Source organism: Triturus cristatus, chromosome 1_2 (genome assembly GCF_964204655.1).
Source record: "Triturus cristatus chromosome 1_2, aTriCri1.1, whole genome shotgun sequence".
NCBI lineage: Eukaryota > Metazoa > Chordata > Amphibia > Caudata > Salamandridae > Triturus > Triturus cristatus.
This window is the reverse complement of record NC_140580.1, coordinates 617,863,101-617,889,474: the sequence shown is the minus strand read 5'-3', so window position 1 is coordinate 617,889,474 and position 26,374 is coordinate 617,863,101.

The following is a 26,374-nucleotide window of genomic DNA, read 5'->3' as shown; positions in this document are numbered from 1 at the left end:
GTGGTGGTTTTATTACATGAATTGAAAAAACCTATGTATCATGGCTTCAATGTATCCTTATAATGGCACAGAGCCCGCATAGCCTCGGTGTCACATTCTGCTCCCTAAGAACAATGCTGCATAAGCAGAACACAGACCGGGTGTGACTCAACAGCTGCTTCCTGCTAGGGCTTCATGTGCAGTGCAAGGACGTGCTCAGATGCAGTGCTGTGGCGGGGAAGCTTTGCTCTTCTTATTATCACTGCAAAGTGTAACAACGCAAAACACATCTGTGGACTTAATACAAACTATGAAGGGCACTTCAAACAAACAAAGCCTAAATGGTTTGCAGATATACGACCTACTTTGAAACAGAATAGTGTCCTTTGTTTTTGAAGATTTCTATCTGCTTCCACCACTATTTAAAAGACCAAGCATAGCAGGATTTATTGGCAAAAGGGTCTCTCAATCAATTGGCCTGTTGGTATATTTCTCCATTGTGACATATGAATGTAATGCTGATCTTCTGCCTATATTTTTCAAATACCAATGATAAAAAACTGGGACATGATGATCATTTTCATGAAACGAATGTGAGAGGAACCTGGACAAGCCACTTTTTGAAAAGAACCCCTTTCCTCTTCGAAATCTAGCTCAATGCTCCTGCAGAGAGACCTCGATGGGTTACCCTGCAGTGCAAATCAAAACAATCCAGTAAAATATAGAGATAAGATAGATGGATGTTCCCAATTGTTGTTCATCTGGCTCGTTCCTGCAAATCAAACATTTATTATAAAAGGGACACCACCTAATGGATTCAGGAGGTTGACTGGATCTAACAAATACCAGTGAAATTTGACTGGCAGCATCAAGGCAAAGATCCCTCTGGTGAAGGGAAGGATTACGGAAAACAAAGGGGCAGATTTACAAGCCCCCTGCGTCACTTTTGCACCATCGTTGCATCACTTTTGTGACGCAGCGGCAGCGTAAAAGTTGCGGCCAATTTACAACGTGACGCATCTAGGGAGATGCGTCACGTTGTGAAGCTCTGCGCCACATTAAACCTGCGTCAGGTTTAATGTATGCAGGGTGGGCGTTCCGTCTCAGGAAGGCCGTAAAAGTGACACAGTGAAATCTACAAGATTTCACTGAGTCACTTTTACGTCCATGCTGCGTCAAAACCCTGCGCCTGCTTGAAGCAGGCGTGAGGATTGACGCAGCATGTTAGGCATAGGGCGCCCCTGAGCATTGCTGGAGTTGTGTCGTGCTTGCGACACGACTCCAGAAATACGTGACTTTTGCGTCAGAATTTCTGGCGCATCTGTCAATCCCTGCGCCATTGTGCGCCGTATTGTAAATACGGCGCATCCATGGTGACGCAAGGATTTGGCATGTTGGCGCAGGGAAAGTGAAAGCATCGCTACAGATGCATCACTTTCTTGTAAATCTGCCCCAAAGTTTTTTGCTTCTAGACCCCATTTCCTGGCCCTGTCTGCCAAGTCATCATGTGAGCTCAGCTTTTGACAAATCTAATATTTGGAAGAAGGCCTTAGCTCTTGGCCACAAAATGCGATATATACATCGGCATACCCATATTCCTTCTGCATATTTTGCGAACATATATAAGAACATTTTGAAGAAAATATTGAGCAAAGAAGAGCCATCCAAATGAAACAACTTTATTGTGTAGTTAATTAAAGCCATTACAATTTTAGCATACAATGCGCCAGAATATGACAAGGTACTTATTTACACTTGTAATCGGGTGGCGCAATATTTCCTTGTGTGGTGGTTATCCCACCATTGCAAAGTTTAAAATGACAGATAATATTGTCTGGACCGATACTAAAGTATTGTTGGGTCAAAATCTCAAATGGAGCGTTATACATGTTACATCTAAAGTAGTGAAGTGGGGTCTGTGTGCAAACAGATCCGGAATCACCACTACTGTGGCTTTAGGTGACTATTTACGAACACTGTGTCATTTGGGTTACATCCAGACAAAGGTTTAATGTGCAAAACAGCAAGTTCATTCGATCTTCTTAAAATAGGACGTTAAACATATTACGTCTGAAAACCAAGATGATGCATTTATGTCCAAAATGGGCAAAGTGTTTGCTAACCTTGTTTATGTTGATTATATAGATGCTTTGCTCAATTTGGGGCTGGAGTTTCATGTGCAAAAATGGCCTTTTCTCTTTTAAAAGCATCCCTGCTAATAAATAATGTAATTTTCAAGCACAAATCTTTAAATAAGGCATTATGCATCTAAAATCAGTGGAAAAAACAACTATGTGCAAGGGCGTGCCAATTGTTCGCTGTCCTCCATTCCGATTATTGGCAAACCTGTGCTGTGCAATTTATGGCTGCCGCAAGGGAGAAAGTGATAAGCGTTCCTACAGTTGGGAGTGGAGCCTAATTACCTCTGTCACAGTAGAGTTGGCTCTGTTTCCAAGATGTGCTAGATATCCACTGTCCTCTTTTCCAATGATTATGGGATTGCACTTTGCAGTATGGGGTAGGGCAGCCGCAAGACTTAGGTCTGACTCTAAAGTCAGTAAAGTTGGTTCGATGTTGTCTTTAACAGTTTGCTGACTTGTTGCAAAAACGTTGCTGTCCTGCATGCAAGCTGTAGTGACTGGCTGTCTAGTAATGCTAATTTGGCGGGTTGACATGATCGAAGCCGAAGAGAACGGAGGGCTGGAAGTAGAAAGTGCCATCTCCATGTACTGCCAGCTGGGCAGAGGCACAGGAAACGTAGGACTGACTCTTCCGCATGTGCTCAGAGATGGCACAGACAGTCAGCCATGTTTGTCTCCATGTTGGGACTTGATCTTTTGAGCAAAAGGCTCCCCGTCGAATCAAGAGCAGTAAGTGCTGTGTTGCTGGGGATATGTGATGTATGAGATACTGGTGTGGCGACCGGACCATATACGAGGATTAAACCATCCATTCATGTTTCTTCTTTGCAAGCATTGCTTTGTGCAGTAGCCAGGCTTTGTGTTTAGCAGGAGAAGACGCACCATCCGTAAACATAGAGGGGCAAATTTATGAGCCCCTTGCGCCACTTTTGCGTCACTTTTCCCATGTTAAAAGTGACGCAAAAGTGGCGCAAGGGGCACATAAATCTGCCCCAGAATTTCCTTTCCAGTACTTTACATAAAGTAGGTGTTAATATCATGGAACTGTCACAAATATGGATCCGGAGCTCTGAGTCCAGTATGGAACTGCTGGACAAGCAGAAACTCCGACAGTGGTAGAAGGTGCCCATGTTACGGTAAATATGTCTTCAATTTCGACATTTCTTCCTTCTAAGGACATTCACTTCACTGACCTGCTATAACGAAATATGTGCTATTTGGCTGGGGCGATGCCAGCAACCACAGAGCACAGACAAAGAAGCACCACCCAGATGAACTTTTGGAGCGGTAAATTGATCTACACAAATCCTTACAGATCCAGGTAATTCTCACTGGCACCGTAGGACAGATAATATGAATGAAACGTCATTCTCCATAGAAAGATGTAAGTGACACACTATGATTTTTTTTATAGTGACCACAAACTTTAATACTTCCTGATATAGGAATGGCTCTTCCCCTTGCCTTTTATTTTATGGTTACCAGCCTTATTACATTCAGATACTGAAAAATGATTTGTCATACATCACTGTATTAACTAATTGTTGTAATAATTTGTTTTTATCAACCGATTCTTTTCAGATGCTTCTCAGAAGAACATTGCATGATGCATAAAAGAAGTACCAGAATGGTAATTGTACCAGTGTAAGGAGTTCGAAACACCAGCATTGTTCTCACTTATAAAAAAGAGGTATCACCAATGTGAGGGTATGCCAATGATCAAGTTACTTTTTTTAGTTGTTGCCTGGCGCACATGCATTAATCCTATAACCAAAAATGTCGATTATTTTACAACCCCAGTAATAACAAATACGAAGGTCAATGCCCTCTGGACACAGCCATGAATGGCAGGGAACGATTTGTGGATGGTGACAGATAGTTGTGGCAAATGGCGAAAGGGGCTAAATGAGTGGCACTTTATCAAAGCCCAGCACAGCATGAATGAGCAGCAATGTCACCATCGCATGTAATGACACCCCGAAATGACCCTGGGTGGCCATTTAAAAACTGGCCCTACTCAAAGAAATCCTTTTTGGATCCCACCAGAAAATATGTTCCCCCTGCTTCTATTGCAGGTGCAATCCCTCTTTGAAATGTTGAATTGTAACTGCAAACAGACAGTGATGCAGTTTCCCGTGGGCCACCTCAATGCCCCAGTCTTTCGAAGCAGCATCGTACCAAGCTGGGAATTAATTTGTCTCCACCCAGGGCATTATGACAGCCAATAGCAGGTCAGGCACGGGGATATTAAGTGATTTGCCCAGAATCACAGGATATGGACGCGACCTCGAGGCTCGAACCCTGGTTTCCTGCACCAGCGGTGCACAGATGCCGCACAATTTTGAGCTCACCCGTGGTCCCTTCCACTGATAAGTACACTGAAGTAACAATGCTTCAGGTCGCTTTGGCCCAAACAACCGCCCGCCCACATCATTTGGAAATAGACTCAAGATTTCCCGAAGAATGTGTAATTGAACAACGTTCCCAGTTCCACAATCTGTAAAACTTAACATTTTATCTCGTATATGCTTTTCTAAAGAGACACGAAGCCCGGAAACACCAGACTTTTTCGAACCGATACAAGCAAACACATACATTTATAATATGAAATGAAGTTAAAATTAACATGCACAGCATAACTGTACAAAGCAGAAAACAAATCATACTTAGGGGCATATTTATAATGACTGACGCATACCTGCATATCAGCAGGGATGCGCCAGTTATTTTGCGCCCCAGCTCCGCCACCATGGATGCGCCGCATTTATACTGCGGCGCACCATGGGGCAAAAACGGCACAGATGCGTCACGCATCTGTGCCGTAAAAGTGGCGCATTGCTGGAGTTGCGTCGCAAGCGCGAATCAGCTCCAGCATTGCTCTGGGGGGCCCTATCTTCACAATGCTGCGTCAATCCTTACGCCTGCTTCAAGCAGGCGCAGGGTTTTGACGCAGCATGGGCTCAAAAGTGACTGAGTGAAATCTTGTAGATTTCACTCAGCCACATTTTGGAGGCGTTCCTGCGCCGGAACGCCCCCACCTGCCCTGGAACGCCTACATGTGGCGCAGGGCTTTACAACGTGACGCATCTCCCAGATGCGTCACGTTGTAAATACCCCGCACCATGGCGCAGGATTTGCGCCGCTGCTGCGTCACAAAAGTGACGCAACGGCGGCGTAAATGAGGCGCAAGTCAAACATAAATCTGCCCGAAGTATCCAAACGATCATGATACATATCTCAGATTCAACTGTTTTAAAGGAGCCGATTAAGGTTTCAGAATATTCCCCACCCCCCCCCCCCCCCAGGTTTTTATAGTGCAAACTCGAAACAAAGGTATCGGAGCACTTTACATCAGCACTAGGTACATTACACAAGGCCACATTCATTTTTAGGCACAGATAATTACATTGTTTGCCCTGAATCACAGGATACCGAGTCTCGAACTTGGTCCCACTGTTGAATAGTTGGCTGCTCTGGCCGTAATTCTCGTAAGTCTACAGAGAAATGAAACCGCTTACCTTATCCTATTGTAGGGGTGGGCGGAATTTGCGTAGTCGCGTTAAGCAAAGCTCCGCGAAACCGTAAAAAATCTCCGCGAGCACGCAGAAATTCGGCAAACACGTGGAATTGCTTGTTCATGATACTTTTTTTCTATTCGCGAATGCTGTTTGCGTGCTCGGGGGGACATATCTTGCAAACACGCATTTTGAGAACACGAACAAGCAAAAAATTCCGAGAAGCCATGGAACGCAGAATTTTGGGCAATTCCGCGTTCTCCGCGGAACGCGAAATTACCCAAATAAAGCAAATTCCGCGAGAGGAACGGAATTTAGCGCCCAGGCCTACTATTGGGTAGACTGTTCCGAAAACGTGGATAACCACGAAAGAAAGATTGTTTTGACTTCTTTACACTTAGGATGCTGACCCAATGAATGTCTTCATAATATTACAAAATAACCGTGTCTAACGAAAAAGCACAAAAGTCTATGTTTAGGTAAATTGTTGGTTGGCACTAGGGTTACAATTTGATTGGTGCAGCGGGTGCAGTGGCACAGGGGGCAAAAAGTCTAGAAAACATAATGAACACCGATTACTGCTCAATTTTATTGATAAACAAGCAGTCTCAAGTGCAGTTACCTTGCAGGCACTAGTGTTATCATTTGAATTGTGTCGCAGGTGCAGTGGCACAGGTACCAAACGTTCTAGGAAACACTGAACACCGGTTATGCTACATTTTGCTTCAAAACAAGCAGACACAATTGCAATAACCTTTCAGGCACTAGTGTTAAAGTTTGAATTGTGCAACAGGTGCAGTGGCACAGGGGTCAAAATGTATAAGAAACCCACTGAACAACAATTATTGCTATATTTTGCTACTAAACTAGCAGTCACAAGTGCAATTACCTTGCAGGCAATAGAGTCATCATTTGAATTGTGCAGCAGGTGCAGTGGCCAAAAGCTTTAAAAAAAAACACTCAACACTGATTATTGCTATATTCACTATTAAACAAGCAGTCACAAGTGCAGTTACCTTGCAGGCACACGGGTCATGATTTGATTAGTGCAGCAGGTGCAGTGGCACAGGGCCAAAAGGTGAAGGAAAACCACAGAACACCAATTGCTATATTTCACTACTACAAAATGAGTCACAAGTGCAATTATCTTGCAGGTGTTAGGGCCATGATTTGACTGGTGGTGAAGCAGGTGCAGTGGCACATGGGTCAAAAGGTCTAGAAAACACTGAACACTGATTATTTCTATATTTTACTACTACACAAGCAGTCAAAAGTGCAATTACCTTACAGGCACTTGGGTAATGATTTGAATGGTGCAACAGGTGCAGTGGCACAGGGGCCAAAAGGTATAGGAAACTGAGCAATGATTATTGCTATATTTAGAACTAAACAAGCAGTGACAAGTACAGTTACCTTGCAGGTACAAGGGACATGATTTCAATGGTGCAGCAGGTGCAGTGGCATAGGAGCCACAAGGTCAAGAATTATCACAGAACAATGATTATTGCTACATTTAAAACTAAACAAGCAGTCACAAGTACATTTACTTTGCAGTCACCAAGGTCTTGATTTGAATGGTGCATAGGTTGAAATGGCACAGGGGCCAAAATGTCTAAGAAACCCACTGAACACTGATTATTTCTATATTTTACTACTAAACAAGAAGTCAGAAATGCAGTTACCTTGTCGGCACTGGGTCATGATTTGAGTGGTGAATCAGGTGCAGTGGCACAGGGGACAAGAGGTCTAAGAAACCCAATGAACACTGATTATTTTTTTTTGTACAAGTAATCAAGCAGTCAAAAGTGCAGTTACTTTGCAGGCACTAGGGTTATGATTTGAATGGTGCAGGGGGTGAAGTGGCACAGGGGCCAACGTGTCTAGAAAACCCAATGAAAGCTGATTATTGTTATATTTTACTACTAAACAAACAGTTAAGTTCAATTATCTTGCAGGCTCTAGGGACATGATTTGAATTTTGCATCAGGTTCAGTGGCACATGTGCAAATGTTATAGGAAATCATCTAAACACCGATTATTGCTATATTTTACTACTCAACAAGCAGTCTAGTGCAATACCTTCCAGGCACTAGGGTCATATTTTGAATAGTGCAGCAGGTGCTGTGGCACAGGTGCAAAAAGTTCCAGGAAACCCACGGGGCACTGATTTTTGCTGTATTTTACTACTAAACAGTCAGTTACAAGTGCAATTACCTTGCAGTCATTAGGGTCATGATTGGAATGGTGAAGCAGGTGCAGTGGTACAGGAGCCAAAATGTCTATAAAACCCACTGAACACTGATTATTGCTACATATTACCACTAATCAATCAGTCGCAAGTTCAGTTACCTTGCAGGCTCTAGGGCCATGATTTGAATGGTGAAGCGGGTGTACTGGCACAGGGCCCAAATGGTCTAGAAAATCCAATGAACACTGATTATTGTTATATTTTACTTCTAAATAAGAAGTCACAGGTGTGGTTTCCTTGCACTCACCAAGGTAATGATTTGAATGGTGCAGTAGGTGCAGTGGCAGAGGGGCAAAAAGGTCTGGGAAATGCACTGAACACCGATTATTGCTATATATTACTACTGAAAGAGGAGTCACAAGTGTAGTTACCTTGCAGCTCTGGGGTCATGATTTGAATGATGCAGCAGGTGTAGTGGCACAGGAACCACAAGATCTAAGTAACCAACTAAACAGTGATTATTGCTATGTTACTACTGAACAAGCAGTCTCAAGTGCAGTTACCTTGCAGTCATTAGGGTCTTGAGTTCAATGGTGCAGTAAGTGCAGTGGCAGGAGGGGGAAAAAGCTCTAGGAAACCCACTCTACACCGATTACTTCTATATTTTACTACTGAACAAGAAGTCACAAGTGTAGTTACCTTGCAGTCATGAGGGTCATGATTTGAATGGTGCAGCAGGTGCAGTGGCACCTGGATCAAAAGATCTAGGAAACCCACTGAACACTGACTAGTGCTATATTTTAGACCAAACAAGCAGTCTCGGGTACGTATACCTGTTGGGCTCTAGAGCAATGAAGTGAAAGGTGCAGCTGCTGCAATGACCAAAAGGTATAGGAAACCCACTGAACACCGATTATTGCTATATTTTTACAACTAATCAAACAGTCATAGGTGCAGTTACTTTGCAGGCACTAGGGATATTATTTGAATGGTGCAGCAGGTGCAGTGGCACAGGGGCCAAAAGGACAAGGAAGCCCACTGGACACCAATTATTGCTACATTTTACTGCAAAAGAAGCCCTCACAAGTGCAGTTCATTTGCAGTCACTAGGGCCAAGATTTCAATGGTGCAGCAGGTGCAGTGTCAGAAGTGCCAAAATACCAGACATCAATTATTTAAAATTTTTAATGATTATGAGCAGTCAGTAGGGCAGTTACCTTGCAGGCATTAGGCCATGATTTGAATGGTGCAGCAGATACACGGGCCCAGGGGGCAAAAGGTCTAGGAAACCCACTGATCACCGATTATTGCTATATTTTAATATTAAACAAGCAGTGACACATGCATTTACCCTGCAATCACTAAGGTTGTGATTTTAGTCAAGTAGGAGATGCAGTAAACTAGGGGTTGAAAGGTCTAAGGAAACCACTGAAAACCGATTATTACTATATTTTCCTACCAAACAAGCAGTCACAAGTGCAGTTAACTTGCAAGCACTAGGGTCATAATTTGAAAGGTTAAGCAGGTGCAGTGGCCAAAAGATCTAGTTAACCCACTAAACATATTATAATTGCTATTTTTGACTACTAAACAAGCAGTCACAATAGATGTTACTTTCTATAAACTAGGGCCATGATTTGAATGGTACAGCAGGTGCAATGGCAGAGGGGTCAAAAGGTCTGGTAAACCAACTTAACAACGGTTATTTCTATATTAAACTACTAAAGAAGCAGTCACATGGGCAGTTACTTTGCAGGCACTATGCCATGATGTGTGGAAGGTGCAGTGGCACAGGGGACAAAATAATCTAGGTAACCCACTATTCACGGATTATTGCTATATTTTAATACTAAACAAGCAGACACAAAGGAAGTTACCTTGCAACCACTGGTGTCCTGATTAGAATGGCGCAACAGGTGCAGTGGCACAGGGGCCTAAAGATCTAGTAAGTAAATCGACCACTAATTATTGCTGTAGTTTACAACTAAACAAGCAGTCACAATTACAATTACCTTGCAGGCACTAGGGCCATGATTACAATGGTTTAGCACGTGCAGTGGCACAAGGGACAGACTTTCTAGTCAACCCAATGAACACCAATTATTGCTATGTTTTACTTCTAAAAAGGAAGTCAAGTGTAATTATCTTGCTGGCACTAGGGCCATAATTTGACTGGTGCAGCAGGTGCAGTGGCACAGGGGCCAAAAGGTATAGGAAACTGACTGAACAGTGATTATTGCTATATTTTACTACAAAATGAGCAGTCACAAGTACAGTTACCTTGCAGGCACTAAGGTCATGATGTGAACAGTGTAGTGGGTGTACTGGCACGGGGGCAAAAGCTCTAGGAAACACACTGAACACCAATTATTGCTATATTTTACTACTAAACAAGCAGTCAAGTGCAATTTTCTTGCAGGCACTAGGGCCATGATTTAGATGCTGCAGCAGGTGCAGTGGAACATGAGTCAAAACGTCCAGAAAACCCACAGAACACCAAATATTTCTATATTTTACCATTAAACAAGCAGTCACAAGTCCAATTATCTTGCAGGCACTAGGGCCATGATTTGAATGGTGCAGTAGGTGAAGTGGCACATGTACAAAAATGTATAGGAAACCAACTGAACACCAATTGTTGGTATATGTTATTACTAAAAAAGCAGTCACAAGTGCACTTACCTTGCAGGCAGTAGGATCATGACTTTGATGGTGCAGCAGGTGCAGTGGCACAGGGGACAAAAGGTCCAGGGATTCCACTGAACACAGATTATTGGTATATTTTACTACTCACAAGGGAATGATGCAGCAGGTGCAGAGGTACAGGGGCAAAATGGTCTAGGAAACCCACTGAACATTCATTATTGCTGAAAGCTATTACTAAACAAGCAGTCACAAGTGCAATTACTTTGCAGCCACTAGGGACATTATTTGAACAGTGCAGCAGGTTCAGTGGCCCAATGGCAAAGTTGTCAAGGAAACCCACAGAAAACCGATCATTGCTAAATGTTACTGTGAGAGGGTGCCGAGCAGGACACGCCTGTTACCAGGGGTGATGCGTGCGATTAGCGATGGAGTTTTACCCATGGTACCCGCCTCGCGGAATCAAAGACCCAACACAACGTCCTCCGTATTGGTAACCCCACCCCCATGTCCTCTGCCCATGCAGGAGCGAGAAGCACGTGACTTGGAGGCGGAAGGAGGAGGGATTAACCCTGGAAGTACTTCCCCGCAGGTCGTGAAAAGGACTGGATACATTGACAGAGTGCGCGAACCAGAGGAGACGTGGATGAGAAGGTCATGGAATCGAGGAACGAAGAAGAAGAATCCAGAGAAGAAGACGAGAAGTGGTGCGAAGAGTGGTGGTCCCCACAGGAGGAGGCTGGAGAGCGGCCGCAACTCAGGAGAGTTGCGGGCGGAGCCGGTGAGTAACCACGGACAGGGGAAAGAGGGAGCGGGGAGACGGGAGGTAGGCAAGTGAAAGGGAGGGGGAGGCCTGAGTGTGTAGCACAGGGTTTATTTTTGTGGAATTCCCTTCCCTCACATATCATTTGTTCTGATTGGTTGTTAATCAGGAACTCTGGGAGATCATAGCTCCTTACCCCCCCTGTATTTTCACAATGTACAGTACTGCCCTGACCTGTCCTCATCACACCCTTCCCTAACCTCACTAGAATCACCTGTCCTGTCTTACAACATTCCCCAAACACCGAACATGCGTGGCGACGGATACAGCATCACCTACAGGCGTATCGTTTTAGGAGGTGACTGACGGCTCCTTGTTTTGTTTCCTCTTTTGAGCCTCCCTGGGAGATCCATCAACCCCAGAGAAGACCGAACAACTGCGAAACTAGCAGGAGGCGAGGAACCGCACAGGAGAAAGGAGACCCGACAGGAGTCCGACAGTCCCCCAAAGACAATATTCACCCAAACCACCGAAGTCTTGAATAAAAAATGCCCACTATAGACAGCCTCCGCGTCTGTTTATCTGGCCTGCACTCCCACAGTTACTACTAAACAAGCAGTCAGATTTGCAATGACCTTGAATGCACTATTGCCATGAGTTGAATGGTGCAGCAGCTGCAGTAGCACAGGGGCCAAGTCATCTAGGAAATCCAGTGAACAGTGATTATTGCTATATTTAACTACTAAACAAGCGGTCACAAGTACAGTTCACTTGCAGACACTTGGGTCACGATTTGAATGGTGAAGTGGGTGCACTGACACAGGGACCAAATGGTCTACAAAATCCACAGAACTCTGATTATTGTTATAGTTTACTACTGAACGAGGGGCATATTTACAAGAAAGTGGCAGAAAAATATGTGAGCTCCAAAATTGCCACTACTGCGCTCCGTCACTTTAGAAATGCAGGGATGCACCGTATTTACAAATAAAACAACACACACCTGCATTGGTGCTGTATTCAGCTGCCTAGCACCAATGCAGGCACCATTGCACCATAGTGAAAGGATGCCTGCGTTGAGGGAATGATTGTTCATGTGCAGGACGGCGTCCCTTCCTGCATGTAATCCAGAATGGTGATTTGCAACTGCTATATGTGCTGCATTGTGCAGCACACTCAGAAGTTGCAGATTGTCATTTTTTAAATAATTATTTATGTGCAGGAAGGAACACCTTCCTGCACATAAACAATCATTCATTGCAATTTGCTGTTTCTAATGCAGTACACATAGAAACAGGAAAAATGGGGAGAAATAGAGCATTTCTCCTCATTTCGCCATGTTAAGACCAGTTTTTCCCTGGTCTTAATTTTGGTGCTGCCTCCCATTTACGCCACCCTTGTAAATACGAGGCATCATCAAAATCAATGGGTGTTGCAGCGGAACGCCCACTGCAACACCCATGGGGCACCCCTTTCACACTAAGTCTAGCGCGAAAGGGGGCCTAATTTACAAGGCGTTGTTAAGCGCTGTTAGGTGGCTTAATGCCGCCGTGTACATAAGGTGAAGCCCCTATCGCCACAGGAACATCGCAATGAGGTTCCTTCCTGAGGTAATAGGGTCTTGTAATTATGCCCCAATAAGTCACAAGTGAAATTGCCTTGCAGGCACTAGAGGCATCATTCGAATGGTGCAGCAAGTGCAGTGGCAGAGGAGTCAAAAGCTCTAGAAATCCCACTGAACACCAATTATTGATATATTATACTACTAAACAAGCAGTCCCAAGTGCAATTACCTTGCAGGCATTAGAGTTATGATTTGAATGGTGCAGCAGGTACAGTGGCACAGGTGCCAAAAGGTATGGGAGACAGCCTGAACACCAATTATTGCTTTATTTTACTACTAAACAAGCAGTCAGATGTGCAATTATCTTGAAGGCACTAGTGCCATGATTTGAATGGTGCAGCAGCTGCAGTAACACAGGGGCCAAATCGTCTAAGAAATCCACTGTACAGCGATTATAGCTATATTTAACTTCTACACAAGCAGTCACAAGTGAAATTACCTTGCAGTCACTAGAGCTATGGTTTGAATGGTGCAGCAGGTGCAGTGGCACAGGGGCCCAAACCACTAGAAACCCACTGAACACCGATTATTGCTCTATTTTACTTCTAAACAAGCAGTCACAGGTGAAATAAACTACCTTGCAGGCACTAGTTTATCAATGTGAATGGCGCAGCAGCTGAAGTGGCACGGGGCTAAAGGTTTTAGGAAATCCAGTGAACACAAATTATTGCTATATTAAACTGCTAAAGAAGCAGTCAAGTGCACTTACCGTGCAAGCACTATGGTCATGATTTGACTGGTGCAGCAGGTACAGTAGCACAGGGCAATGTCACAAAATAAAATGATCGCAAAATTAAACGATGGACGGAGTGTTGAAACTTTTTAAACACTCAAGCCGAGTCACAGATCTAGGTTAAATCCATTGGTTTTTTTCTCGCCACGTCACCCCAGTACCGACCCAGTAATATGCAAATCAGTCTGGACCCTGCTCCTCATGGAAACATGCCAGCCCGAACTGCCAAGCCATGTCCACCTTGGACCGGAAACAAGCATCCTAGGACCAGTTTTGGGGTGTTACCCCTCATCAGCCTGGCTAGCTTGAATTCAGTGGCGCAGCAAGCAAGTGACCCATGTCTGGGCATACCCTTAGTTACGTAGGGTGCACACAGCAACATCACAAAATAAAATGATGGATAGAGTTTTGAAACTTTTCAAACACTCACACCCAGTCACAGATCTGGGATTAATCCATTGTTGGTTTGCTCACCTCATCACCGCAGTTAGGGACCAGCCATACGCAAATAATTCTTTACCCTACTCCCCAATAGAACAGCACACCCTGAACTGGCAAGCTAGGTCATCCCTGGACTGGAAACAAGCATCTTAGGATCGGTTTTGGGGTATTACCCCTCATAACCCAGGCTAGCTTGAATCCACTGGTGCAGTGAGCAAGGGACCCATGTCTGGGCATACCGTTAGCCACTTAGGGCGCAGATAGCAACATCACTAAATAAAATGACGGCTAGAGTAGAGTATTGAAACTTATCAAACACTCACCCCCCAGTCACAGTTCTGGGTGTAATCCATCATTATTTTGCTCGCCACGTCAACCCAGTGTGGAGCCAGACATAGGCAAATAAGTCTTTACCCTGCTCCCCTTGGGAGCATTCCAGCCTGAACTGTCAAGCCAAGTCCTCCCTGGACCGAAAACAAGCATTCTAGGACTGTTTTTGGGACATCACCTCTTATCAGCCTAGCTAGCTTGAATCCAGTGATGCAGCGAGCAAGGGACCCATGTCTGAGCCACTTAGGGTGCACATAGCAACATCCCAAAATAAAATGATGGACTGAGGTTTGAAACCTTGGAAATACGCCCCCCAGTCAGAGACCCAGGTATAATCCATTGTAGTTTTGCTCGCCACGTCACGCCAGTTAGGACCCAGCCATATACATATCAGTCTTGACCCTGCTCCCCAATGGATCAGTCCAGCCTGAACTGCTAAGCAAGCTCCCCCCTGGACCGGTAACAAGCATCCTAGGACTGTTTTGGGGTATCACCCTTCATCATTTAGGCTGGCTTGAATCCAGTGTTTCATTGAGCAAGGGGCCCACGTCTGGGCATACCCTTAGCCACTTAGGGTGAGTAAAGCAACATCACAAAATAAAATGATGGACAGAGTGTAGAAACTTTTCAAACACTCATCCCCAGTCAGAGATCTGGATTTAATTCATCTTTATTTTGGTCACCACATCACACCAGTTTGGACCCAGCCACATTCAAATCAGTCCTGACCCTGCTCCCCATGGGAACACTTCAGCCTGAACTGCCAAGCCAGGTCCTCTCTGGACTGGAAATAAGGATCCTAGGACTGTTTTTGGGGAATCACCCCTCATCAGCCGGACTAGCTTGAATCCAGTGGCGCAGCGAGCAAGGGGTCCACTGAACACTGATTATTGCTATATATAACTGCTAAACAAGACGTCACTAGTGCAGTTACCTTGCAGGCACTAGAGACATATTTGATTGGTGTAGCAGGTGCAGTGGCAAAGGGGCCAAAAGGTCTAAGAAATCAACTGAACACCGATTATTGCTACATTTTACTACTAAGAGAGCAGTCACAAGTGCAGTTACCTTGCAGGCACTAGAGACATGATGTGAATGGTGAGGCTGGTACAGTGGCACAGGGGCCAAAAAGTTCTAGGAAAGCCACTAAACACTGATTATTGCTATATTTTACTACTATATAAGCATTCACAAGTGCAGTTACCTTGCAGGCACTAGGAACATGATGTGAATGGTGAGGCTGATGCAGTTGCACTGTGGTCAAAAGGTCTAGGAAACCCACTGCACACAGATTATTGCAAAATTATCTACTAAACAAGCAGTCACACGTGAAATTATCTTGCAGGCACTGCGATAATGATTCGAGTGGTGCACCAGGTGCAGTGGCACATGGGCCAAAAGCTTTAGGAAACCCACAGAACACTGATTATTGCTATATGTTACTACTAAACAAGTAGTCATAAGTGCAGTTACCTTGTAAGCACAAGGGTCAAAATTTAAATGGTGCAGCAGGTGCAGTGGCACATAGGCCAAAAGGACTCGGAAAACCACTGAACTTCGATTATTGCTATATTTTACTACTAAACAAGCAGTTACAACCACAGTTATCTTGCAGGCTCTAGAGTCATGATTTGAATGCTGCAGCAGATGCAGTGATACAGGAGCCAAAAGGCCACTGAACATCGATTATTGAAATATGTTGCTACTAAACAAGCAGTCAGGAGTACTCTGTTGGTTCTTGTTGTAACCATTGCACCCAAAGTAACACATAGCCTGAAGCATCATTGTACTAAAAGCTGTAACCTATGGGACTTTTATTTCTACATCTAACTTATGTTACATTCAGTATTTATATGGCAAATATTCAGTTTTTAGGTGGTCCTAAAATGCTTCTAAATCTGGACACACTAACATCTTCAGCCATTATAAACACTACATAAATATTTATAAGTTACCACATAGTATTTCATATTTATCATTGGCAAAGTCAATAGGTCTCGCCTATGCAAGAACTATTGGCTTTCTCAAATTTAGTTTTACCATACAGCAGCGTTAGCTACAGTGCAGCATAACTGAAAATAAAATGTAAGAATCGCTATAGCTTGGACAATGCTGGCTGTGTCATACAGCATTTTTACATTACTTTCAGCCATTTGCGACATTAGCAAGCAACTAAATCTCACATAGGCAAGACCTATTGGCTTTGCCAATGCTTGTTGCATACAGTTCTTTATCCTAATTAGCAACTTGTTTGCCTCTTTTTAAAGCAGTTAAACCAGCAATCTCATCAGAGACCTTCGGTCCTGGGACAGGGCCTGATTGGATCAGGGAAGCTGCGCCTATTCTATTTGTGTAGGCTTAATATTACATGAGTCAGCTAGCACCACAGCCAGACAGTTTCCATTCATTGACACTGCTCTCTCCAAATGAAGGTTGTGCAATTTAACACCCTCTGTGAGATAGTAAGGTTTACATATTATATCATGTTATCATGACATATTTTATTTTAACCAATTCAAAACTATGACAACTAGCCCAGTGTAAACTTTCTGTTATGCCGGCCAATCTCATATAATTTCGTGAACTTTTTTACGCAAAACTCCTGAAATTAAGCCACTACACCATGTGGAATAATTTGCTTCAAAGTCTTAGCGTAGTGGAATGGAAATAACATGAACAACCAAAATGAGAGCAGCTCCTCTTCGCAACACTTTTCTGAATTAAAATAAAGCGTATATGTCAATTGTGCATTTTGTATAATTTTGCACGATGTTCACACACCCTTAAAAATGTATATTTTTTGGAAGAACTTTAATAGCAAGAAAGGTATCTTTTGATGTACAGATGTATAAAGAAGCCTCTGCTTTTCATTATGGTGCCCGCCCTTACTGTTTTTATTTGTATTGTGACATGTTCAAGTCAATTAGTCCGTGCTGCTCAATAGTTATTGAGCAGGGTATTTTGATGTCATTAAAGCAGGCAAACTTCATATTGTCGCAGAATGTCACGTGACCCTAGTCTAACGCTGACTCCCTTGGTAGCATTGTGTAAGTAGTGGTTTGACTTTCAGGTGAGGTGGGAGTTACATGAATGACCGAAAAAACAGTAGAGAATCATTTATTTTTTCTTTTGTACCCACATGACATCTGTCAACCCCTATGCCACACCCTGCATTAACAACAGAAAGGACAGTATGCTGAGATATGGAAAAATCTTTTCAAATGTTCACTGAGGCAATTTAATTTCTTCAAATTACAATGGGTATATGTGACAGGGAAGTGAATATTTACAAAAAGTTGAATAAGGAATCAGTGAGTTGTCAGTGATGGAAGATGAGACAATCGAGTTGTCACCACATTGATGTGGTGACCCAGTCCAGCAGACGGATGCCATTAACCTGGCAGTGTGGGGAAGGACAGTAAACAAAGCCGATGCAGTAGTGAAGAGGGGTGCCATCATGGGTGGCTCCTTCACTGGCGTTTGGCAGGTGCTTTGCCACGGGAGCCTCCCTGGGATTTCTTTGGACGGCCCCTTGATCGTTTTGCAGGCGGGGCCTCTGCTGCGGGCCCAGTGGGGTCTGAGGACTCCCCCTCTCTGTTGCCGCAGGGGAACTTGGGGCTGTCCCTCAGAACTGCCAAGAGGTCCACAATTTGGCCCATGCGGGTGTCTATGGACCTCAGCAGCAGGCGGCGCTCACGGGAATCTTCCCAAGCCTGGCCTGTTTGTCCCTGAGCACGTTCATAGGCCCCAAGGACTCTGGCGATGTTGGCCGAGGCTTCGGTCCCAGTGACTGGTTGTGTTTGACTCCCACTTGCCCTCCCTCCTGCCCTGCTGTCACGGACCTGTCACTACTCTACGCACCCACCTACTCTCCATGGCCTCCGCTGTTGGTGGGGTGGGGTGGTCATCCTCTGGGGCAAGGAGAGTGTTGCAGGCAGCACTGGTAGTGGTGGTGGTGGTGGTGATGGTGGAGGCCGCACAGGTCATTACAGACGGGTTCAGCGTTGTTGTTGTTGCTGATGTTGTGGCGGGGGGACAGTGGGGTCCTGGGACCTGTTGCGCCCTGGCATGCCTGATGGGCCCGCTTCTTGCTCCGCATCCTCGAAATCCAGAGAGTCATCATCAGAGAATCTATATTCCGGGGTTGGAGACTGGCTCTGCAGGTTGGTGTCATCATCCGTTGCTGTCAGTTCTTGGTCACCTGTGGGACAGAGGGGAAATGGTCATTGACGTGCACCCCTCAAGCTTGGTGTTAGATGTATCTTATTTACAGGTAATGCACCACACAGTTTAGTAGTTCTCACATTGTATATCTGCACAGTATTGTGCATCATGACATGATTTGGAGGTACATACATTACTTGTCCATGGTGTGACATGTCAATGGATACCATGCACCACGTGCAGATTTTGTGAGTACGAGGACATGTCATCTAATAGCTAGTGGCACAATGACTTTATGTGAGGCATCTTTGTTGGTTATTCTGCCTGGCAGACGTTACATCTGAACATGAACTAGCCATTGTTATGTCATGCGTACCTTTGTCATGTCATGTGCATTGCTTTCTTTGTTCTACAGACCATGCTTGCTTTGTTTTCATATGGTCGCTCAAGCTCTGCTCCCATGGAAATTACAGATGGCATTCAGTGCTGTGCATAATTGTGCCCTGAATTTCATCTACATGTGATTTGGTGAGTCACACTTTATTTTCTGTGACAGTTACATATGCTTAGCTATCTGCACACTGTAAGTGTATATTGGATCTGTGTCAGATTTGGTCGGATGTGAGGGCTGGTGTTGACATATGGCTCCATGCTTTTTGAGAGGAATGGTGGGGTGCATGCACTGTCTACTTACCTGTTCTCTTATCACATTTGGGTGGACTTTCTGGCACATCTCTCTGGGTGTGTGGTGGATAAGGGTGGGCGACAATCTCCGTTCCGCTCTGGGAAATTGCGAAAAAGCGACATTTTCGTGTTCCGCGCGGAACGTGAAAATGTCGAAACTTCTGCGACCTGCGACGGAATGGAAATTGTCGCCCACCCAGTGTCATCCACTGCCTGTATATAACTTAAAGCAGGTGCCCGAGTTGAAGGTCACTTTCAGTAACGCATTAATCAGCACAAAAGATCCGTGAGCACTGTGGAGGCTAGGCAGGTGTGCTTTCTCCCCATATCTACCGTCAGCAATTTGCTGTATTAATTGATGGAGGTCTGTGCATCCATGGGTTTCTCGAGCGCAATCCCCGTGTAGTTCCTGACACCAGGAGGTTCTGTCTCCTCATTTGCTGCTCTGATCGGTCTCTGACCCTTTATAAACAAGAGGCATGTGAACTGCATACATAGAAGCCCCGCCCCACACACTGGCGGTGTGCAACATCTTCCCGCGCTTTCCCCACTATGATGGACAGCTCACTCGAGGGACCCCGGCGCCCATCGGCGCGGTGGCAAAGATACAGACACACATGGTCGCTGGAGACAACTCTTCTGGCCGTTTACGCAGCTGTAGTGTAGGAAAAGCACTATACATTTGCCCAACGAGGTAGCACTTACTGATTAGTCAGTAGAAAGTACTCCAGTTGAGTAGAGGTATTGCACAAAATGGTGGCATCTTCTTGGATAAATATGCAGGGCAGGATTCATTCTGGCATGATGCTCCTGTCACAAAAATCAAACCTCAACAGGAAGCACTTATTCTGAATTTGACCTTCAACTCGGGCACCTGCTTTATTTATATCTGTAAGTCTTACAGATATAAATAAAGCAGGTGCCCGAGTTGAAGGTCAAATTCAGTAACGCACTAATCAGCAGAAAATCTCCGCGATCATGCGAAATTTCGCGTGATCACAGAGATTTTTTGCTGTTTGGGATATTTTGCGAAAGGCACTTTCGCAAATTCTGCCCACACTTCATGGTAGAGTGCTTCATCCTGCTGAGCTGTGGGACAAGGGGGCCTGTTGGGAGTTGTAGTGCAGGCCTCCCAACCCGAAACACCCCTCCCTGTGAAGATGGCTACCTACCTGTGAGGTGAAGGTGAACAGTTCAATGGCTGCCACATGCTTCTGAGTGGGGGAGTGCTCCATCCTGCTCAGGGGTAGGACAGGGAGGCCTGTTGGGAGTTTTAGTGCTGGCCTCCCACCCCCAAACACCCCTCCCTGTGAAGATGGATGCCTACCTGTTAGTTTGAAGTGAAAAATACAATGGCTGCCACATGCTTCTCGGTGGGGGGAGTGCTCAATCCTGCTGAGCTGTGGGACAAGGGTGCCTGGTGGGAGTTGTAGTGCTGGCCTCCCACACACAAACACCCATCCCTGTTAAGATGGCTACCTACCTGTGAGGTGAAGGTGAACAATACAATGGATACCACATGCTTCTGGGTGGGGTGGGGTGGGTGCTCCACCTTGCTGAACTGTGGGACATGGGGGCCTGTTGGGAGTTGTAGTGCTGGTCTCCCACCCACAGACACCCCGCCCTGTTAAGATGGCTACCTACCTTTAAGTTTGAATGTAATGGCTGCTACATGCATCTGGTGGGGTGGAGTGCTCCATCTTGCTGAGCTGTGGGCCATGGGGCCTGGTTGGAGATGTAGTGCTGGCCTCCCACCCACAAACACCCCTTCCTGGGAAGGAGGCTACCTGCCTGTAAGTTTGATGAGGGGAATGTAATGGCTGCCACATGCTTCTGGGTGTGGTGGAGTCCTCTATCCTGCTCAGGATTGGGACAGGGGGGCCTGGTGAGAGTTGTGGTGCAAGCCTCCCACCCCCAAACACCCTTCCTATGAAGATGGCTACCTACCTGTGAGGTGAAGGTGAACAATACAGTGGCTGCCACATGCTTCTGGGTGGGGATAGTGCTCCAACCTGCTGAGCTGTGGGACAAGGGTGCCTGGTGGGAGTTGTAGTGCTGGCCTCCCGCACACAAACACCCCTCTCCGTTAAGATGGCTACCTAACTGTGAGGTGAAGGTGAGCATTACAATGGCTGCCACATGCTTCTGGGTGGGGTGGGTGCTCCACCTTGCTGAACTGTGGGGCATGGGGGCCTGTTGGGAGTTGGAGTGCTGGCCTCCTACTCACAGACACCCCTCCCTGTTAAGATGGCTACCTACCTGTTAGTTTGATGAGGGTAATGTAATGGCTGCCACATGCTTCTGGGTGGGGGGAGAGTTCTACATCCTGTTCAGGGGGGACAGGGGTCTGGTGGGAGTTGTGGTGCAGGCCTCCCATCAACAACCACCTGTCCCTGTGAAGATGGCTACCTGCCTGTAGCTTAAAGTGAACTATACGATGGCTGACACATGCTTCTGGGTGGGGGAGTTCTCCATCCTGCTGAGCTGTGGGACAAGGGTGCCTGGTGGGAGTTGTAGTGCTGGCCTTCCACCCACAAACACCCCTCCCTGTTTAGATGGCTACCTACCCGTGAGGTGAAGGTGAACAATACAATGGCTGCCACATGCTTCTGGGTGGGTGCTCCCCCTTGATGAACTGTGGGACATGGGGGCCTGTTGGGAGTTGTAGTGCTGGCCTCCCACCCACAGACACCCCTCCCTGTTAAGATGGCTACCAACCTGTTAATTTGATGAGGGTAATGCAATGGCTGCCACATGCTTCTGGGTGGGGGAGGGTGTTCCACCTTGCTGAACTGTGGGAGATGGGGGCCTGTTGGGAGTTGTAGTGCTGGCCTCCCACCCACAGACACCCCTCCCTGTGAAGATGGCTACCTACCTGTAAGTTTGATGAGGGGAATGTAATGGCTGCTACATGCCTCTGGTGGGGTGAAGTGCTCCATCTTGCCGAGCTGTGGGTCATGGGGCCTGGTTGGAGATGTACTGCTGGCCTCCCACCCACAAACAACCCTTCCTGGGAAGGAGGCTTCCTGCCTGTAAGTTTGATGAGGGGAATGTAATGCCTGCCACATGCTTCTGGGTGGGGGAGTACTCCATACTGCTGAGCTGTGGGACAAGGGTGCCTGGTGGGATTTGTGGTGCAGGCCTCCCATCAACAACCACCCCTCCCTGTGAAGATGGCTACCTACCTGTAGCTTAAAGTGAACTATACAGTGGCTGACACATGCTTCTGGATGGGGGAGTGTTCCATCCTGCTGAGCTGTGGGACAAGGGTGCCTGGTGGGAGTTGTAGTGCTGGCCTCCCACACACAAACACCCATCCCTGTTAAGATGGCTACCTTCCTGTGAGGTGAAGGTGAACAATACAATGGATGCCACATGCTTCTGGGTGGGGTGGGGTGAGTGCTCCACCTTGCTGAACTGTGGGACATGGGTGCCTGTTTGGAGTTGTAGTGCTGGCCTCCTACCCACAGACACCCTTCCCTGTTAAGATGGCTACCTACCTGTTAGTTTGATGAGGGTAATGTAATGGCTGCCACATGCTTCTGGGTGGGGGGGTGATCCACCTTGCTGAACTGTGGGACATGGGGGCCTGTTGGGAGTTGTGATGCTGGTCTCCCACCCACAGACACCCCACCCTGTGAAGATGGCTACCTACCTTTAAGTTTGATGAGGGGAATGTAATGGCTGCTACATGCTTCTGGTGGGGTGGAGTGCTCCATCTTGCTGAGCTGTGGGCCATGGGGCATGATTGGAGATGTAGTGCTGGCCTCCCACCCACAAACACCCCTTCCTGGGAAGGAGGCTACCTGCCTGTAAGTTTGATGAGGGGAATGTAATGGCTGTCACATGCTTCTGGGTGTGGTGGAGTCCTCTATCCTGCTCAGGATTGGGACAGGGGGGCCTGGTGGGAGTTGTGATGCAAGCCTCCCACCCCCAAACACCCTTCCTATGAAGATGGCTACCTACCTGTGAGGTGAAGGTGAACAATACAGTGGCTGCCACATGCTTCTGGGTGGGGGGAGTGCTCCAACCTGCTGAGCTGTGGGACAAGGGTGCCTGGTGGGAGTTGTAGTGCTGGCCTCCCGCACACAAACACCCCTCCCTGTTAAGATGGCTACCTAACTGTGAGGTGAAGGTGAGCATTACAATGGCTGCCACATGCTTCTGGGTGGGGTGGTGTGGGTGCTCCACCTTGCTGAGCTGTGGGGCATGGGGGCCTGTTTGGAGTTTGAGTGCTGCCCACCCCTCCCTGTTAAGATGGCTACCAACCTGTTAATTTGATGAGGGGAATGTAATGGCTGCCACATGCTTCTGGGTGGGGTGGAATGCTCCATCTTGAAGAGCTGTGGGCCAGGGGGCCTGGTGGCAGTTGTGGTGCAGGCCTCCCACCCCCAAACACCCCTCCTGTGAAGATGGCTACCTATCTGTGAGGTGAAGTTGAACATTAAAATGGCTGCCAAATGCTTCTGGGTGGGGAGGAGTGCTCCATCTTGCTGAGCTGTGGAACAAGGGGTCCTGGTGGGTGTTGTGGTGCTGGCTGCCTGTACACATGCAACCCTGTGAATGTTGCTGGCTCCCTTTGCTGATGAATGGAATTGGGCCTAGGAGATGTAGCTTTGTAGTTGTGCAAGTCAGTACATAGCAGTATAATGGTATACATTTGTTTGTACTTACCAGCCTGCACTCCCCCGGCTATTCCTGTGAGAGTCTCTGAATGCCGCATGGCAGCATGGCAAGCACCTTCTCCTCCCATGAAGTGAATGTTCTTGGTGAAATGGGAGGGCCACCACCAGTCATCTGACCCAGCTGATGGTTCTTGTTGTTCTTCTCTTCACCTGTCCTCTTCTGGTCATGCCACCGCTTCAGGATTTCCTACTTGCTGCGCCGGGTGGTCCCTACTGCATTGACCTTGTCGACTATTCTTGCCCACATTTGTGCTCTGGTGGCTAATGGTGTCTTTTGGACTAGGGTACCAAACAATTGTGGTTCTACTCTGATTATGTCATCTGCCATGACTGACAACTCACTCTCAGTGAATTTGGGCATTTTCTTTTGTGCCATGGTGAGTGATGTGCAAATGGTTTGAGGTACAGTTGTGAGGGTAGTGGGGGTGGTGTAGGTGGTGTGTGTGTGTGTTGTGCTGGTGAGATGTGTGGTGTTTTTTTCCTATCTAATGTGCTGCAGGGTTTAGTTCCTTCAGGGCTGGAGCAGTGCAAAGGATTCTGGTCAGGGAAGGGGCTGGTTTTATACTCAGCTATGTGGGTGTGTTAACATGGAGTATTGCTGTCAGGTGTGTTGTGTGGGTTGTCCTGGGATATGTATTTTTTAAGTTGCAATGGGGGGTGTCATTGGGATGTGTTAGGTGTTTTTGGGGGCTGAGCTAGTTTGATGTGGGCACTTGGTGGCCATGTTGTGTGTTTTTTTTTGTCGTCTGCCATATTTGTCACGGAGCGTCCGCGGCGGTGGGCATGCAACAGCCCTTCCACCGGCTCTCCCATTCATCACTGTTTGAGATCGCAGCGTCGGAAACAGCGGATCGTCCCGCTATCACCTCAATGGAATCCTAATTTTATGTGTGGTCACTCTGCTGGCCTGGCGGCGGTTTTGTGTGTTTCCGCCGTGAATCTAACCGCCGCGGATGGATTTTCACCAGGTCTGCCTGCTACCGGCGGTCTTTCGAGGCATCGTTCTGCCACGGTCGGGGAATTTTTGGCGGTTGATCCTAATTGGACCGCCGCTTTTGCCGCTGTACCAGTGGACGGTTGATTTTCTGCACCCCTGGCGGTCAGGATGGTTTTCCGACCGCCATCCTAATAGGCCCCTTAGTGTCAAATTTGCCTGGCTATGCTAAAAAGAAATTGTTAAGGTTCAGATTGTTTTACATTCTGATGTATTAATTTGAAGAGAAATCGAACCCAGTTTTTAAAGTTAAAACTGTTTATCGACTTTGTGGGCATGCAACCAAATCCCTTCTGCACATCCTATGTATTTTGCCTTAAACTGTTGCATTTAAGAAAAAAGCATTTACGCTCCATATTTAACAAGGCAAAATTAAAATCAACTGTGAAAGCCGTCAGATACTGTTTTATTGTTAGGGAATATAGTGAAATAATAACATTAACAACATGTTTAGATTAGGCTTATAAAGCCCTATCTGTATGATTATATCACTCATTTATATATCCTGATTTGTTTCTTTTTTATCTAGATTCAAGCAACCTGTTTTTATACAACCTGTCTTAATTTATGTGCCTTTTTGCTCACTTTGCGCATTTGCACCACATCACCATTTGTAAGAAAAGTCAACTAGTAGGTCAAACAAGATCAAAAAAAGAGGGTGCTTGAGACTACGAAAGTGTCCGGGTCAATAGTGCAATAATATAGTGATGTTGTTGGTCAAGATTTATAATGCATCTTTTCTGCAAACACGTAAATGTCTACACTTGATAATGCTTGTATCAAGATTCATGCAAATTTCTCCTATATACTGATTGCAAGATATATGTCTCTTGACGTTAGTACATTTCCCAAATAATTGTAGTTAAGAAATGGCATTTGTTGGGGGGCGTGGCTTGTGCGCCACACAAGATGGCGGCGCAGTTGCGGAGCTCCGTCACTGACTCCCGGTTTTGGACTTCTCCGCTCGGCAATACCAGGCGGTTTCAGCCTCAAGGACCTGATTTCGATGCCTCAGGATGAGGTGAGCTCCATGGACCACTTTGGGTGCTATTTTTTGCTCTGTTGAGCTTTAAATCCAGCGCGATTCGGCTCGTCATTATACGGCCGCTATTTTGTGTTGTCTTTTCTCAGCGCCTCATACGCAATGCTTCCTCCTGAATTTTATTGGGACTGCTTTTATGCTCACCGAGGGTTCCTCAAATGATTGGCTCCACCCCCATTGTGTGACAAATGTTTACTGCTCGCTTGCATGTCTTCTCCACGCAGTTCCTGGGATTCAGCGTTTCTCTGAAGAGCCGCCATTTTCTATTCTTTTCCTCATGAGGTGATTTTTTCAGTATAGCTTTGCTATTGACTTGAGTTCTGCGGCCTGTTGTTTCTATCTTCTTCTGAGCTAATTTGCAGCTTTTTCTGGCTTCTACATCTTGATACTCCTGCTCCTCGGATGTGTTTTTAGAATCTTGCTCCTTTTTACACTATATTATAATATA